This window comes from Nelusetta ayraudi, unplaced genomic scaffold (genome assembly GCF_046127955.1).
Source record: "Nelusetta ayraudi isolate G7.1 ecotype Tasmania unplaced genomic scaffold, CSIRO-AGI_Nayr_v1 ptg000037l, whole genome shotgun sequence".
Lineage (NCBI taxonomy): Eukaryota > Metazoa > Chordata > Actinopteri > Tetraodontiformes > Monacanthidae > Nelusetta > Nelusetta ayraudi.
Window position 1 is genome coordinate 1,515,401 of NW_027466087.1, and position 15,678 is coordinate 1,531,078.

The window sequence follows — 15,678 nt, forward strand, 5'->3', positions numbered from 1 at the left end:
TGGTGTGTGGAGTCGATAATGCTCTGAGGAACATTGTTTTCTGATGTAAACTCTTGCGATATTCCTCATTGTCCTCTGAATGATGGCAATATTATTGCATTGTGCATCAATTTGCAGGGTGCCTGACCTTGACGGTGCACTTTCAAACAGTGTACCCAACAATTGTGCCCTCTGTAAATATATCTGCTGTGACACTCCCTCAGTTGTGATGGCTTTCACCAACTGAAGTAGTTGGTTGTCAGTTTCCTCACCATTAACCAAGCTTTGGAAATTAACACTGTCAGAGTAAGTACGACACAAGCACTGAAAGAAGGCATCAAACGCACATCTGTTTAGTACACAGACTCTTGTGTTGTTGAGGCAAACAGGCTGCTGATAATTTCCATTTGTGGAAAATCCCCAACCTCCTCCTTGCACCTTCATACTTCCCCCTCCTCTACCTGCATCCGTCATGGCCAAGGAGGGCGGAGCTTAAGTTATATAGGAAGCCAGCTCTACAATGTCACACCCCTTTTCCCTGCTGGCTGGCCGCATGTCAGGAGCCACAGCGTAGATGTCTGTACTGAGTCCGTGAAATGTGAGTTTATGTTATATTTCTGTATTTAGAAACTGATTATGTGCGGCCTGTTTATGTTCAGAGCGTTATTCCTTATTTCAAGAATGTTTGTTTAGAATAGAGGCCCTGTGTTGATTGGCTCAATATTTACCCTTTATTTTATTTCCTTCCATCAGAAAAACCAGTACAAACAATACCCTTTACAATAAACTATTGGATCATCACCTCATCTGCCTCCATCTGACTGTTTTAATAGACAGACCCATTGAGTTGATCACCCCCTGGAACCAGACTGTTAACTAGCCTTACATCTACAAAGCAAATATTTTACATGGTCCTTCGAGCCGGATTGGATCAATTCAATGGATAGAGCACGCGCCCAACCCTATAGACGGCCAGCACGTTCCCTGAAACCACCAGGATATCTGTCAGATTACCAGACCTCATTCCCTAGCTTGCCTTCAGGAGCCATTGCTGCTATTCCTCCACCTCCACACCCCCAAGCTACTCCCCAACCGTCTCAGCCTTCTGATGAAGCCAGCCAGATACACACACCTTCAGCTGAGAGAAATTTGGCTACGGATGAACAAGTTGCATTACCTCTCAAACTCTCCAGTGCTGCTAATGAAAGAGAAAGAAGGGAAGAAGCTGGAAACATGGATATGGCAGTTATGAGAGCAGAAATTGAGCAGATTAAAGGTCTCATTTTGGATTTGGGAAAAGCGGTTAAGGCCCTGGGGGAGAAGGTTGAGAGACAGTCATATTCTCCTTCCTCCTGTTCATCAGTTTCTCTGGACCCTGACTCAGCCGATGAGCCCCCACCACCTTGTATACGTCCAAATCCTCCTGCTGTGGTTGCAGAATTGCAGAATTGCAAGACATGTTATGTGAGCATAACATCCCATTAAATCAGCCTAATAATCCTCCCTCGCGACCTGCACCCAGTGGCCCTCGCTCTCTGCCGCCATCTCCTGGTTGTTTACTGCATACACCACGGCCTGTAAGGCCCAAATCCAGCCAGGCCACACAGACCAGTCTGTCCTCTGAGCGTTCTTCCATACAACAACCCTACCTTGAAGCTTCAAGTGAGCATCCTGACACACAGCAGCTATGTTCCAGAGCCTCTACAACATCCTGTCATGACGGGCCACCTTTGGATTTAACAACTACAAACCATGAGCATTCTCACCATCATCGCACCACTGTAAGAATAATAAGCCAACCACTACAGCCTTTTCCTGGGCAGCAGGACTTCCACCCTGCTGTCACACCAGCTCTGCAGAGGTACGACCCTCCTCGGCGGAATGCTCCTTTACTTTAACTTCTCATGTCCTGAGACCCGCTCCAAATTTATCTCAAGCTTCCTTCAACCCTGCTGTGCTTCCTGGTGTGTCTGGTGGTGAGCCGATAGCATTTTCTGCCATGCATCACCCTGTGAGAAAAGAAACTATGCTGGCAATGGCCCCTGCCTCCCAGCCTCCTCAGCTGGCAATGCCCCCCCCCCCACTCCCCCTTCAATGAACCTCCCAGCATCAGCATTTGAATTTGTTAATCCTCACAATGTGCAGGCCGCTTGCATGCATCCCCCGACTGCTGTCAACCCTGTTGAACCTCCCTACCAGCGGCCTCATGCTCCTTCGAATGATTATCAGCTGCCTCCAGCCTTTTCACATCAACCTCCCTTACCACTCCAGGCCACTGCAGCTGATCATCAATTGTATCCTTGCGCAGCCCCCTCTCTGAATGTTCAGGGCTCAGATTACCCCAACCGACCTCGGTCGGTTTTTCCAAACCCACCGCAGCCATCACTAAGGTCAAGCAGAGTCTCTCATGTTGCAGCCCCCTCCTTTCCATACTTTACTCGAGATGACCCAAGACAGTTTGCCCTGCTTAAGATGGCTCTGACAAACCTTATGTCCGATGATGAAAGTGAGCACTTTAAATATCATGTCTTACTGGACCACTTGAAGTTGGACACTGCTTGTCACCTCGCTTTAGCCTATGCACATCATCCATTTCCTTACACCAGAGCGATGTCAGCCCTACAGCAGAGGTATGGCCAGCCACAGCAACTAGTGCTGAGGGAAATCGCCGCCATCCAGAATCTTCCCTCTGTTCGTCCTGGTGATTCTAGAAGCTTCAGCGACTTTGCTATTCGGGTCCGAGCTCTCGTAGGCATGCTGCAGTCCCTGGAATATGGTGAGGGAGATGCAGAGTTGGCTTGTGCATCCCATGTACAGCAGATACTGGGAAAACTCCCCTCTGAGCATGTTGCTAATTATGCCAGATTTACTCGTGCTTTAAAACCAGGCGTCCCTCATAACCTGATCGACTTCTCCAACTGGTTGGAGGAGGAAGCGGAGTGTCAGGCTATGGCTACACAAACACGTGAAAATCAAAAAGTACAAAGAGAGGAAAGGAAACCAGCAAAGCCCAGTTACTCAAAGTCCAGCAACCAAGTGGCCACCATACTCCATGGAACTAGTTACCCTCAGAAATATGCTCAGCAACCTGCGGTTGAGTTTACCACACGTCATGGTCAGACATGCCCCTTCTGTGGGGTCCCTGACCATCACCTGAGTGTCTGTCCAGATTTCCGTCAACTATCAGATGATACAATCAGGAAGTGGATCCAGCAGAAAGGACGATGCTGGAGATGCGCACGTGAGCACAGAGCCTCAAACTGTGACCTCAAGAAGCTTTGCCCGAAATGCAAAGGAAAGCACCTAGGAGTCCTTCATGAAGTGAACCAGCCACAAAGAGATTCAAGCACCTCCTGCCTCATTCGTTCTAGCTGCAGTACCCGAGTCCTCTTGAAAGTTGTCAAGGTTCTTCTAAGTTACAGGGGGTAGAACCTTGAAACTTATGCAATATTGGATGATGGTTCTGAGCGAACTATGCTGTTCGCAACTGCAGCCCGTTTTCTTGGTCTTGATGGGGCAGCTGAGTCTCTCATGCTGAAAACTGTCCGTCTGGGGACAGAGACTCTACCTGGTTCCAGAGTCACCTTCAACATCTCTTCAACATCAGATGCAGACAAGAAATTTGTTGTGAAGGATGTCTTCACTTCTGAGAGACTAGCCCTTGCCTCACAAACTTATCCTGCCCAGGTTCTTAAGAGGTTCAAACACTTGCGTGGCCTACCAATCCAGGCTTTCCAGAAAGTTGAGCCATTACTTCTTATCGGTTCTGATCACCCTCATCTGGTCTGTCCTGTGGAACGAGTTTGTTTGGGTCCAGGGGGAGGCCCAGCAGCTGTCCATACACGTCTTGGTTGGGCCTTGCAAGGACCAACGACTTTACCTGAGGACCACCTTGTCGCCTCAGGTTACCCTTCTCCAGAACCCAAATCGGAGGTTCAGTCCTTGTTTCTCTCCTGCACAGCCCCAGATTTAGACCTTTATCGTGCAGTTGAAAGGCTGTGGAAAATAGATGTCTTTCCTTATCAAAGTGAGAAAGTCAGCACACGTTCCAAACAAGACAAGAAGGCACTGGCTTGCCTTGACAGCAAGACGACAAGAGTGGAGGTTAACGGTGTCGGACACTACGCCACCCCACTGCTTCGCAAGACGAATGCCCCGGAACTGCAGTCTCCAAAGGAAGCGGTTCTACCAGCTCTCAGGCGCACTGAACGGAAACTGCTAAAGAACTCTGAAAAGGCAGCCATCTACAATCATGAGATTGACAAGTTGCTTGAAGCTGGATATGTGAAGAAGTTTAGCCCTGGGGACGTGGGCCAAACCCAGGAATCAGCCTGGTACATACCTCACCATCTTGTGGAACACAATGGCAAGCATCGTCTGGTGTTCAACTGTTTGTTTCATTACCAAGGGCAAGTACTGAACGAATATCTTCTTCCTGGCCCAGTTTTAGGCCCTTCCTTGATGGGTGTCTTGCTGCGCTTCCGTCAGCATTCCATTGCCATTTCTGGTGATATCAAAGCCATGTTCCACCAGGTCAGATTGCTGGCTGAGGACAGGCCACTCCTTCGTTTCCTCTGGCGAAACATGCAACGGGAAGAACCAGTGGAAGTCTATGAGTGGCAAGTTCTGCCCTTTGGTACCACATGCAGCCCTTGCTGCGCCACCTATGCCCTGCAGCGACACATGAAAGACAACCATGTTGGTCAGGAAGACATCTTAACATCAGTCCTATCTTCCTTTTATGTAGACAACTGTCTGCAGTTTCCCCACCAAAGAACAGGCCAGAAGTCTGTTGGACTGGCTGCGTGCCTTGCTTGCCTCTGGTGGCTTTGAGATCCGGCAGTGAATCAGCAACTCCCCCTCAGTTGTCCACCATCTGCCTAAAGAGGCCCGCTCGGAGAGCACTGAACTGTGGCTTAGTAAAGATTGGGCTGACCCCTGTGAAGGAACACTGGGCTTAGTGTGGCACTGCTCCTCAGATATGTTAGGGTACAAACACCGACCAGTTGAGTACCAGGCTCTCACCCTCCGCAATGTGTACAGGATATTAGCCAGCCAGTATGATCCCCTTGGGCTCATCATCCCCTTCACTACCCGTGCCAAAGTCCTGCTTCAGCAACTGTGGTCCAAGGAACGTGAGTGGGATGACCCGTGCCTCCCTGAAACCTTTGTCAGAGCTTGGATGTCATGGGAAAGGGAGCTTCCACATCTGGCTGAAATTAAACTCCCAAGGTGTTATGGACCCACCGAAGAACAAGACTCAGCAATAACCAGAGAATTACATGTGTTCTGTGATGCCTCTGAAGCAGCTTATGGTTCTGTTGCCTACCTGAGAGTAGTGAACTCAATGGGCCAGGTTCACATCTCCTTCGTCATGGCTCGTTCAAGAGTGGCACCGAGACGGCAGATCACCATCCCCCGCCTGGAGCTGTGCGCTGCTCTCACCGGAGCCCAGCTAGCCAGGATGCTGCAAACCGAACTCACTCTCCTTCTCCACTGGTTGGTGATGTGGACCGACTCCACTACGGTTCTCACCTGGCTGCAATCAGAGTCCTGCCGATACAAGATCTTCGTTGCCCATCGGCTCACAGAAATCCTGGAGTACACTAATGCCTCAGACTGGAGGTATGTTGACTCATTGAATAACCCAGCAGATGATATTACCAGAGGAAAGACCCTTGCCGACCTCGCGGTACCACACCGATGGAATCAGGGCCCCCCTTTCTTACATATGTCTCCCAATCAGTGGCCTGTGAATCCATCTGCCCCTTCCACTAATGCAGCAGACGAGTTGAGAAAATCTATGTTCTGCGGTACCACTCATGTCATACTAGCTAACGTTCCCTCTGACATCCTCCACTTCCAGAGCTGGGAAGACTTAGTGGTTGCAACCTCTCAACACATCTCATCCTTGGATGCAAGCTCCCAACCTCCTGAGAGATCACAAGTGGAGACCCTTCTTCTGCAGCATGGGCAGCAGGAGAGTTTTCCAGAGGAATATGCCTCACTACAGACGGGTACGGCCATCTCCACTCAAAGTCGGCTGAACAACTTAGCTCCAGAGTTCAATCACACTTCGAATCTGATCCGAGTGGGTGGTCGACTGCGCAAGAGTGAGGACCTGGATTATAACTGTATTCACCCTGTAGTCCTGGATCCAAAGTCCCACATCACACGACTGCTTATTAAGGAATACGACCACAAACTACATCATCCTGGTGCGGAGAGAGTCTTCGCCAGCCTCAGGAGGAATTATTGGATTTTGCGCGGGAGACAGGCAATCAGGAAACACCAATACACATGCACAGGCTGCAAAAGGTGGAAAGCAAACCCCCTGGTTCCGAGGATGGCTGACCTACCTCCCTCTCGCCTGCGGCTGTTAAAACCTCCTTTCTGGTCCACAGGCATGGATTGTTTCGGCCCCTTTTTAATAAAAATTGGCCGCAGACAGGAGAAGAGATGGGGAATACTCTTCAAATGCCTCACCACACGCTGCATCCACGTAGATCTGCTCACCAGCTTAGACACCGATAGCGTCCTTTTATCCTTTCGCCGCTTTGTAGCTCGCCGTGGAACCCCATATGAGGTAATTTCTGATCATGGCACTAACTTTGTCGGAGGGGAGAGGGAGCTCCAAAAGGCCTTCGACCAGTTGACCCCTGCCCTCCAGGAGGCACTTGAGCGATCCAAAGTCCGATTCTTGAGGAATCCCCCATGTGCTCCCCACTTCGGGGGAGTTTGGGAAAGAGAGGTGAGAGCTATTAAGGCTGCATTGCGTGTGACCCTGGGAAATCAAACTGTCACAGAGGAAGTGCTCAGAACTATCCTGACAGAAGTGGAAGAGATCCTTAACTCCAGGCCCCTCAGATACCTATCATCCGACGCTTCCGATACTGACCCAGTTACTCCAAACCTTCTCCTCATGGGGCGGCTGGAGGCCGCCCTACCTCAAGTCGTATATGCCCGTCCGGAACTCTTAGGAACGAGGAGATGGCACCACAGTCAAGTCCTGGCCGACCAATTCTGGCCAAGCTTTGTCAAACACTACCTACCGACACTTCAATCACGACCAAAATGGACAATCGACAAACCAAATCTCACCCTGGATACTGTTGTTATGGTTGTGGATCCCAATCTGCCCCGTGCGTCATGGCCGATAGGGAAGATCCAAAAACTCCTCTCAAGCTCAGATGGCAGAGTCAGAGTCGCTGAAGTGCGGATAAAGGAAAAAAACCTATGTACGTCCTGTCAGTCGGCTGGTTGTTCTCACCGAAATCAAAGATGATGACCTGGAACCTCTTCCCCTGACCTAAGGATTTTCCTTCACGTCAAATATGTACACTGACATATTTGAGGGGCGGCTGTGGAAAATCCCCGACCTCCTCCTTGCACCTTCATACTTCCCCCTCCTCTACCTGCATCCGTCATGGCCAAGGAGGGCGGAGCTTAAGTTATATAGGAAGCCAGCTCTACAATGTCACACCCCTTTTCCCTGAGAACAAAGGAGCTGGCTGGCCGCATGTCAGGAGCCACAGCGTAGATGTCTGTACTGAGTCCGTGAAATGTGAGTTTATGTTATATTTCTGTATTTAGAAACTGATTATGTGCGGCCTGTTTATGTTCAGAGCGTTATTCCTTATTTCAAGAATGTTTGTTTAGAATAGAGGCCCTGTGTTGATTGGCTCAATATTTACCCTTTATTTTATTTCCTTCCATCAGAAAAACCAGTACAAACAATACCCTTTACAATAAACTATTGGATCATCACCTCATCTGCCTCCATCTGACTGTTTTAATAGACAGACCCATTGAGTTGATCACCCCCTGGAACCAGACTGTTAACTAGCCTTACATCTACAAAGCAAATATTTTACACCATTCCTTAACAACCCCCCATTTATTTTCTTGGTTGTCACAGATGGATCGACATGGAACCACTCAGGACAAGGACAGAGGTAGGAAGACCTTTTCCTCTTCTTGGGTGGAATGCCGAGGCCTCTCCACTTCTCAGTTTCATCGACTGGAGCTTCTCTTGATGGTCTGCCTTCCTCTTGCTGGATGGGCTCAAAAACCAGATTGACATCTGGAGCCTCTTTGACAATTGGTAGTACAGAATCTTCCTTCTCTGTGTAACGGGTGTGCAGGATAGTTGGTCTCAGAGATGACTTGAGGGCTGTGTTTTTCGTCTTTTATGTGCCTCATTAACGCAACGCAGAACTGTGTAATTTATTGTGATATATTAAAATACAGTCGCCAGAGCAAGAGGAAAGGCCAGGTTTTAAACTTTGTTTTCAGCCAGGCTGAGCTGGGGGTGTGGTTGAGCCGTAAAAGGAAGATAAATGATGGGGCAGAGGTCGATCCCTCTGTCATATGCAAGTAATTGATCCAGTCCAGACTATGTGTTGATTTCATGTTTTACAGGAGGGCAGGGGACTTGGATTTTTTTTTTTAATGAAATGTGGACTTTTAACGGTGCGTTGTGTGCGGTGACAAAGGGGGAATTATTTTTTTTAGTGACGTGCTTATTTAAAAGTTTTATTCATTTAGTTTGATTTATGATTTATTATGTAAATAAGAGCGGCAATTAAATTTTATTTTTTTAAATCAAAATCAAAAAATCTTCTTCTCTTTCTGAACTGGGCACCTGGTGGTTTTATTGGCCTTTTGTCCATGTGTTCTGCCCCAGCCGAGGGGGCGCTAGAACACAACATAGAATCTCTCCCCCTTCTCCCAGCTCTCAAGGAAGACTGCGTGTTAGTCCACAAAATGGATTTTATTCCCAGTCTCCATCTTTGCATAGGCATCGGGGAGGGCGTGGCCAAAATAATGAACAGAAGGGCTCTTTTAAAGACCTTCCCTCCCTATTGAAAGAACAAGAACAAAATAACAATGACACCCAAACTGAGCTCCTTGGCTAAACACTGGAGATGAAGGTTTCAACAGAAATGGCTTCCCTCCCCTCCAGGCTAGTGGACGATCTCAAAGAAGAAGTCGGGAAACTACCATGAGAACAAAGAAGAGACAGACTGAACACGGAGACTAGAACCAACACAAGTTCTGCTGTTGCTGCTGTACATGGCCTCCGGTTGAGAGCGAGAAGAAGAAAAAAAGAGAGAAGGAGGCGCTGTGGTCGTCCTCCAATAGTGGCACCAGCCAATCACTCTCCAGCACCTGGAACACCAAGAAGATCCACACAGGGCCGACAGCGCCACTCAGTGGCCAACAGGACACATTGCAGACGGGAAGAAAAACTGAACAGAAAACCGAGCTGACATTATAATTATATACACAAATATATAAACACGATACACCATTGACTTCTGTCCGTCAAAGAGCCAGAGTCCAGACTGATGTGATGGAAATAAATTCACATAGATACAGGAAAACATTCCTGGTTTGGTTTTGTTTTTTTGCCTTTTGCATTTTCACAAAACCCAATAAATTGAATGTAACTATAAGGGATCAATATTAATTTTATGAATGAAAAACAATTTATCTGGAAGCGGCAGTTTGTGTTGTGAGTCACTTTGTCTGTTCCAGATGAAGCATGTTTTATCTGATTGATTGATTTATGATCATAAACCAGAAATAAAGTCTCATAAAAAACAATATTTTCACCCTAAAATAAAGGTGTGATATCAACTACACAACCTTCACAACGCTGTCAGACTTTGACAAATTCATCTTTGTGCTTCACATGAGAAACCAGGTTGAGTTGGATGGAGAACTCTGAAGTGAGAGCAGATCAGTGTGTTGTTAATGTGTGAAACCTTCATGCTGAGATGTTCCAGCCGTGGATGATGAGAGCAGAAGCAGTGGTTGTGTTGCTGCTGCCTTCACTGAGCAGCTGCTCCAAGTCCTGCTTCTTCCACTGAGGATTCAGCTCCACCAGTGGCTTCTGGGATGTCCTGACCTCACACTCTCCAGTTGATAGTAGTGGGCTTAGTGGGGCTAAAAACACATCACAGTGTAGCAACAAAAAAACATTTCTAAATTTGAATACAGTATCTGGTACACAATCTAGTACAGTACACATACAGCCCTGTCGATGCCCCGCCCTGAGAGCCATATACCCCACTGTGATTGGTAGGTTTGTTAAGCTCCGCACACAACACTGTGAAGTGCCATTCTTATAAAACTCGCGGGCCGCACTAATATTAAACTTTCATATTAAGGTGCGGGCCACAAAATGATCAAAAAAGATGTGTGTGCATCTACACATATACTGTAGATATATAAAGAGGAAAAGGCCAAGTGAGGAGAAATAAGAACCCACAACTTGTATGAAAAAATAAGCACCTGTGGCAACCAGAAAACTAGGTCCGACAAGGCCACCCCAGGAATTGCACCTGGAGAATTAAGTTGACCTCTGCTAGATTAATTACAAAACAAAGGGAGGCACACAAGTTTATATTTTTACCAACGAAGCTTAGAGACGTGGTTCCATGCAACAACAAAAAAAATCTTTATTACAGCACTCAAATCATTTCACGATAAAATATACCATAGGGGAACAAGGGAAGAATATTCAACATAAAACCAATTAACAGACAATCACATCAATTTGACAATAACAACAGCAACAATAAACATGACAACCATAAGCAAAAAAAAAATAAAAAATGAAATAAAGTAAATCCCTCAATCCCACAGTTCAGAATAAAAGAGAAACTAAACCTGGCTAACACGGGTGCCTCTGAGAGGTAGCTATGCCCAAACGACCCAACGTGGACAGCGGCTGCAGCGCCCAAGCGTGCCACAGCAGGAGGAAGCGGAGGGGGCAGCACAGTCACACCGATCCCAGCGTCCACCACAAAGCCTTCCATGTAGTTGTCGGACCGTATGCGAGGTTTCGGAGCGATTTCAGCCTCGCAAAGCAGCACCCCTGCCGGCTCTATAATGCCACACAACGTTTAACAAATAATACCAGGAGTCCTACTACTAACTTTATCTCAAAGCACAGTCACTCCATAATGACATGGTTGTTTTTTTGGTCAGACCATTGAAGTGAATAAAGCAATAAAGCAACACATTTGTCAAATATATCTCCCTTTTTGCCTCCTCTCTGACAGGCATGTCTCCAGTCCACGGCCTGTTTATTTCAAATGTGGTCCACAAGGCAATTGTCGAGGTCAATGAGAAGGGAACAGAAGCTGCTGCTGCAACTGGTGTGATCATCAAACAACAGATGTACATACCTCCAAAAAAGTTCACTGCAGACCACCCCTTCCTGTTGTTCATTCAACACAACCCCTCCAGGAGCATTCTCTTTGCTGGCAGATGCTGCAACCCAGAGTGAGATCTGCAGCTCTGTGGGTGATTTTAATCTGTACGCTACGCCTCTTTCAGCATTGTTTTTTTTTGTTTGTTTGTTTGTTTTTTCCTTAGCGGCAGCCGGTCATTTTTTTCGCGAAATAAATACGAAACGATAGAACAAATAAAAAAAATGCTTTGAAGGCTTGTGAACGAGCCGAGGACGTGCAGACAACGCAGCGTTTGTTTACAACACAGGCAGAAGTACAGCTTCTTCTTCTTCCACTACTCTTTCCAGAAAATGAGCAACTCCGCGCATGCCCAAATGATTCATTCTGAATAAACACTTTTCTGGCAAACAACAATAAAGACATGAATTGCCCTGATTGAAAACTCATTTACTGATGCTTGACTCAATAAACTCAGTGTGTGTGCGCGTGTGTTTGTGTATATATGTATACTTTATTAGCTTAATAATAAGTGATAGGGCTTGCTGTCTTAGTCTAATAATTTTAATCAACGTTGGATAACATTGTACTCATGGGCGTGGTAGTGGGGGGGAAAATGGACCTGAGTACCCAGGGCCCCAGCAGGGAGAGGGGCCCATGAAAATCCAGAATTTCTTTTTGTGTGTGTGTGTGTGAGGTTTTTGTTTCAAATGAATTGGGCCCTTCAATTAATTGGTGTTATAAATTATTTCAAATGTATTGATAACATCAACTGAGAGAATGAACAGTCCTCCAACCATTTTGGACATTCTGGGACCGTCGACAGCATCAGTGAGCCCAGATTGAATGACTACTTGAGTGCGAGACATCATGCTGCCCAAAAAACACAAGTTGGGGTGCCAAAAGAGGAAAGAAGAGTTGTTGGTATATATATATATGTATATATATATATATATGTATATATACATATATATATATATATATATATATATATATATATATATATATATATATATATATATACATATATATATATATATATATATATATATATATATATATATATATATATGTATATGTATATATATATATATATATACATATATATATATATATATATATATATATATATATATTAGAGCTGTCAGTCGATTAAAAAAAAATTTATCCGATTAATCGCATGGTTTTCCATAGTTAACTCACGATTAATCGCAATTCTTTTCCCATTTTTTTTTAAATAATCATATCAACATGGGAGTAGGCAAATACTTGCTTTCTGCAAATGCAGCATGTTTATTCGTGTTGGAGCAATGACAAGTACTACTAACAAAACAAAAGATGCACAGGTTTGTGTCATTCAGTTGTGTGTGTGTGTGTGTGTGTATTTGTTTAATCTCTCTCGCACTCTGATACAATGTACTGACAAATATAACATACAAATATGAAATTAGTTTATTTTGAAAATTCACCGGATTTTCTTGTTTGTTTTTTGTTTTTTTGAGCGACTTCCTCCACAATTGACGAGGATCGCTCGCGGCTCGCGCACAAAATAGAGCAGGCGCCGAAACGACAACTGCATGGCGCGAGCCGCACGCCTGTTCGCGTCTAGTGTGAACCACCACATTGATTAACGTGGGCGCTGAATGGAAGCCCTCGGCACTTCGCTTCCACGTCCAGTGAACTGACGTTAAATGCATGGCACGATCCGCGAGGGAAGCCACACGCCTGTTCGCGCCTGGTTTGAACTACATTGATTAACATGGTAGCCGAATGGAAGCGCTCGTTACAGTAAATGCATATCACTTTTGTCCTCTCAAGACTGCCATCTGGCACTGCGGTCAAGCCAGCCAACAGTTCGGCAAAAGCGTTCGAGCGAGCAGACACTCGCTTTCTGCTTATAATAATAATAATAAACTTTTATTTGTACAGCGCTAAATCACAACCATAGGCGTCTCAAAGCTCTTTATACAATCAGAGAGAACCAACCGGGCCCCCGGAGCAAGCAAGATGCGACAGTGGCTGGGAAAAACTCCCCTGTGGGAAGAAACCTAGGGCAGAACCAGACTCCAGAGGGCCATCATCTGCCTATGAGTAGTTGGGGTGAAGTAGAAAGATAGAGGAGAGACAGAGAAAGAGAGAAAGGAGCAGAGTGAGCCAGGGTGGCAGACAGGACAGAGTGAAAAACAGATACACCAACCAGGCAAAACGGATATAAACACAAAGAATAGGAAATAATTCAAGGCTGCTGTCCATGTGAAGTGTAAGTGTCCATGCTTTGGAAGGCAAGAGCCTAGCTCGATGGACAATCTGCTGATAGGACAAGTCCAGGTCTTAAGCGTGGTGGTGGGATGAAGCGATGACAGCAAGACCCCCAGGACAGCACAATCCAGCTCCTGGCGCAGTGGTCATCACCTGCCGGGGACACAGAGACTGCGGCAGTATCATGCATATCGAGCATACTGTACAAAGTATAATGAGAGCTTGGACAGAGTGGATAGAGTATAAGATTGATTGGGTGAGGAGAGTGATAAAGGCTCCGCCTGCACAGAGCAACGATCCCTGTAACGGGAGCGAAAGATCTCCCTCCATGGCGTAAGCCTACAGCAGCTTAACTGACAGTGGATGGAGTCTAACTATAAGCTTTAAGAAAAAGGAAAGTCTTAAGTCTACTCCTAAATAAACTAACTGTGTCTGCCCCCCTCACCGAGGCTGGAAGATGGTTCCAAAATAGAGGTGCCAGGAAACTGAAACACCTACCTCCTGATCTAACTCTAGAAATTTTTGGGATAACTAAAAGACCTGAATCCTCAGAGCGAAGGGCTCTTGGAGGATGATAAAGTTCAATGAGTTCCCTAATATAAGAAGGAGCCTGAGAATGAAGAGCTTTGTAAGTTAAAACTAGAATCTTAAATTCAATTCTAAATTTGACAGGCAGCCAATGCAAGGAAGCTAAAATTGGAGTAATATGCTGCCTCCTTCTAGTTCCGGTTAACAATCGTGCCGCAGAGTTTTGGATTAACTGTAATGTCCTAAGGGATGAATTTGGGCATCCTGCTAGTACCGAGTTACAGTAATCTAGCCTAGACGTTGTGGTGAATTCTTCTGGTGGATTCAGGTGATGTAGATGTTGAAGGAGTCTTCACTGACACAGACTTAGTTGGATAAAAACTGGTTTATTTCAAAGAAGTCAAGAGTCAGACAGGCACCATGGAAAGCCTGTGGAGGTCTCTGGGCCAGATGTGAGCAACTCCAATGATGCTTTGTTCGCATCACCTTTTATGCCTCCCAACAAGAAGAGGAGGAAGATCCAGGATATGGGGGGGATGTATGCATTCATAGTTACACCCCTAATGACCATCTGGTTTCAATCAAATAACAGTGGTAATAACAAAAACCATACATGGACAATAATTCCCCTTTTTGGGAGGAAGGCAGCAGCGGGTTCAGATTGAGTTCACATTCTGCCATATATCAAATGGTGTCATATGCATAGGAAGGCAGCAGCAGTTTCAGATACTACATATTTCCCCCCTTCGAGACTTCATAAAGTCTGGAAACAAACAGAAGATACCCACACATGATATATGTATAGCAAAGGATGTAAGTACAAATACAAAGTACAAACTTGATGAGGTAATTGTCACCTCATATATCATAATGATTATGAGCAACACTGTAAATTTGTAGAGTGTGAGAGCGAAAAACCTATCGGACAGCTATCTTTCAATCAAAGCCATCAAAACCTTCTAGATAGGAAAATTCTCTCACGGCCCCTCTGTCCTAGGCGACCACCTTACGGCCCTCCAAATCAATTCTGTAGAGAAAACCGCATTCAGGGAAAAGTTTGGCAAACACACACATGAGAAACTCAAAAACAAAATCAAAAACATCCAGGGCTTGGCTGGTCATCCCATCGGACCTACACCGTGGACCTTTCCCTGCCTAACACCCCTGTCCCTGTTCACCAAAACAAAGAAAAAGAGATTGAGTTCCCATAAGCATCTGCCTACTGATAAAATCCCCCAAATAACTTTATTCTCAAAAAAATAAATGTTGTGTTGCAATTCAGATTAATTCGGTTAATACAAATAAACACAGTGGTTAATACACAGTGGTTTCGTCGAGTTCTGTTGTTCACAGTCCCCTGATGCAGGATCTTCACATGTTCTGCATCCTCATTCAGGGTCCTCCAGTGTTCATCAGCTTATTTGAGTTTCTGAGTCCATTCTGAACATAGTTGACACCCCCACGTAGGCTCCCCAACTATTGTCCTGAAACAGAGAAAATATCTGCCAGTATCTTTTGTATACAGAACATCACAAATGTACTTCCATTACAAGAGATACATCAAACATCAAACATGAGTACACATACTATTTCCCCCCTTGGGCACTCGCCCACAAGGAAGAGAATAGAAACACAAAGTCATAAGTATCGTTGGCACAAAAACATGTAGGAACTCTCCCAGTTTTCACCCCAATAGAATCAGGTACCGCTG

At 45.7% G+C, this 15,678-nt stretch overlaps 1 long non-coding RNA gene across 1 annotated transcript; it reads left to right on the forward strand.

The window, feature by feature from the left end:
* Positions 1 to 8,824: 8,824 nt before the first annotated feature.
* LOC142892583 (uncharacterized) lies at positions 8,825 to 9,359 on the forward strand. The gene is made up of 2 exons (XR_012927464.1): positions 8,825 to 9,108; positions 9,148 to 9,359. It is a non-coding gene; the product is annotated as an uncharacterized LOC142892583 (long non-coding RNA).
* Positions 9,360 to 15,678: the final 6,319 nt, after the last annotated feature.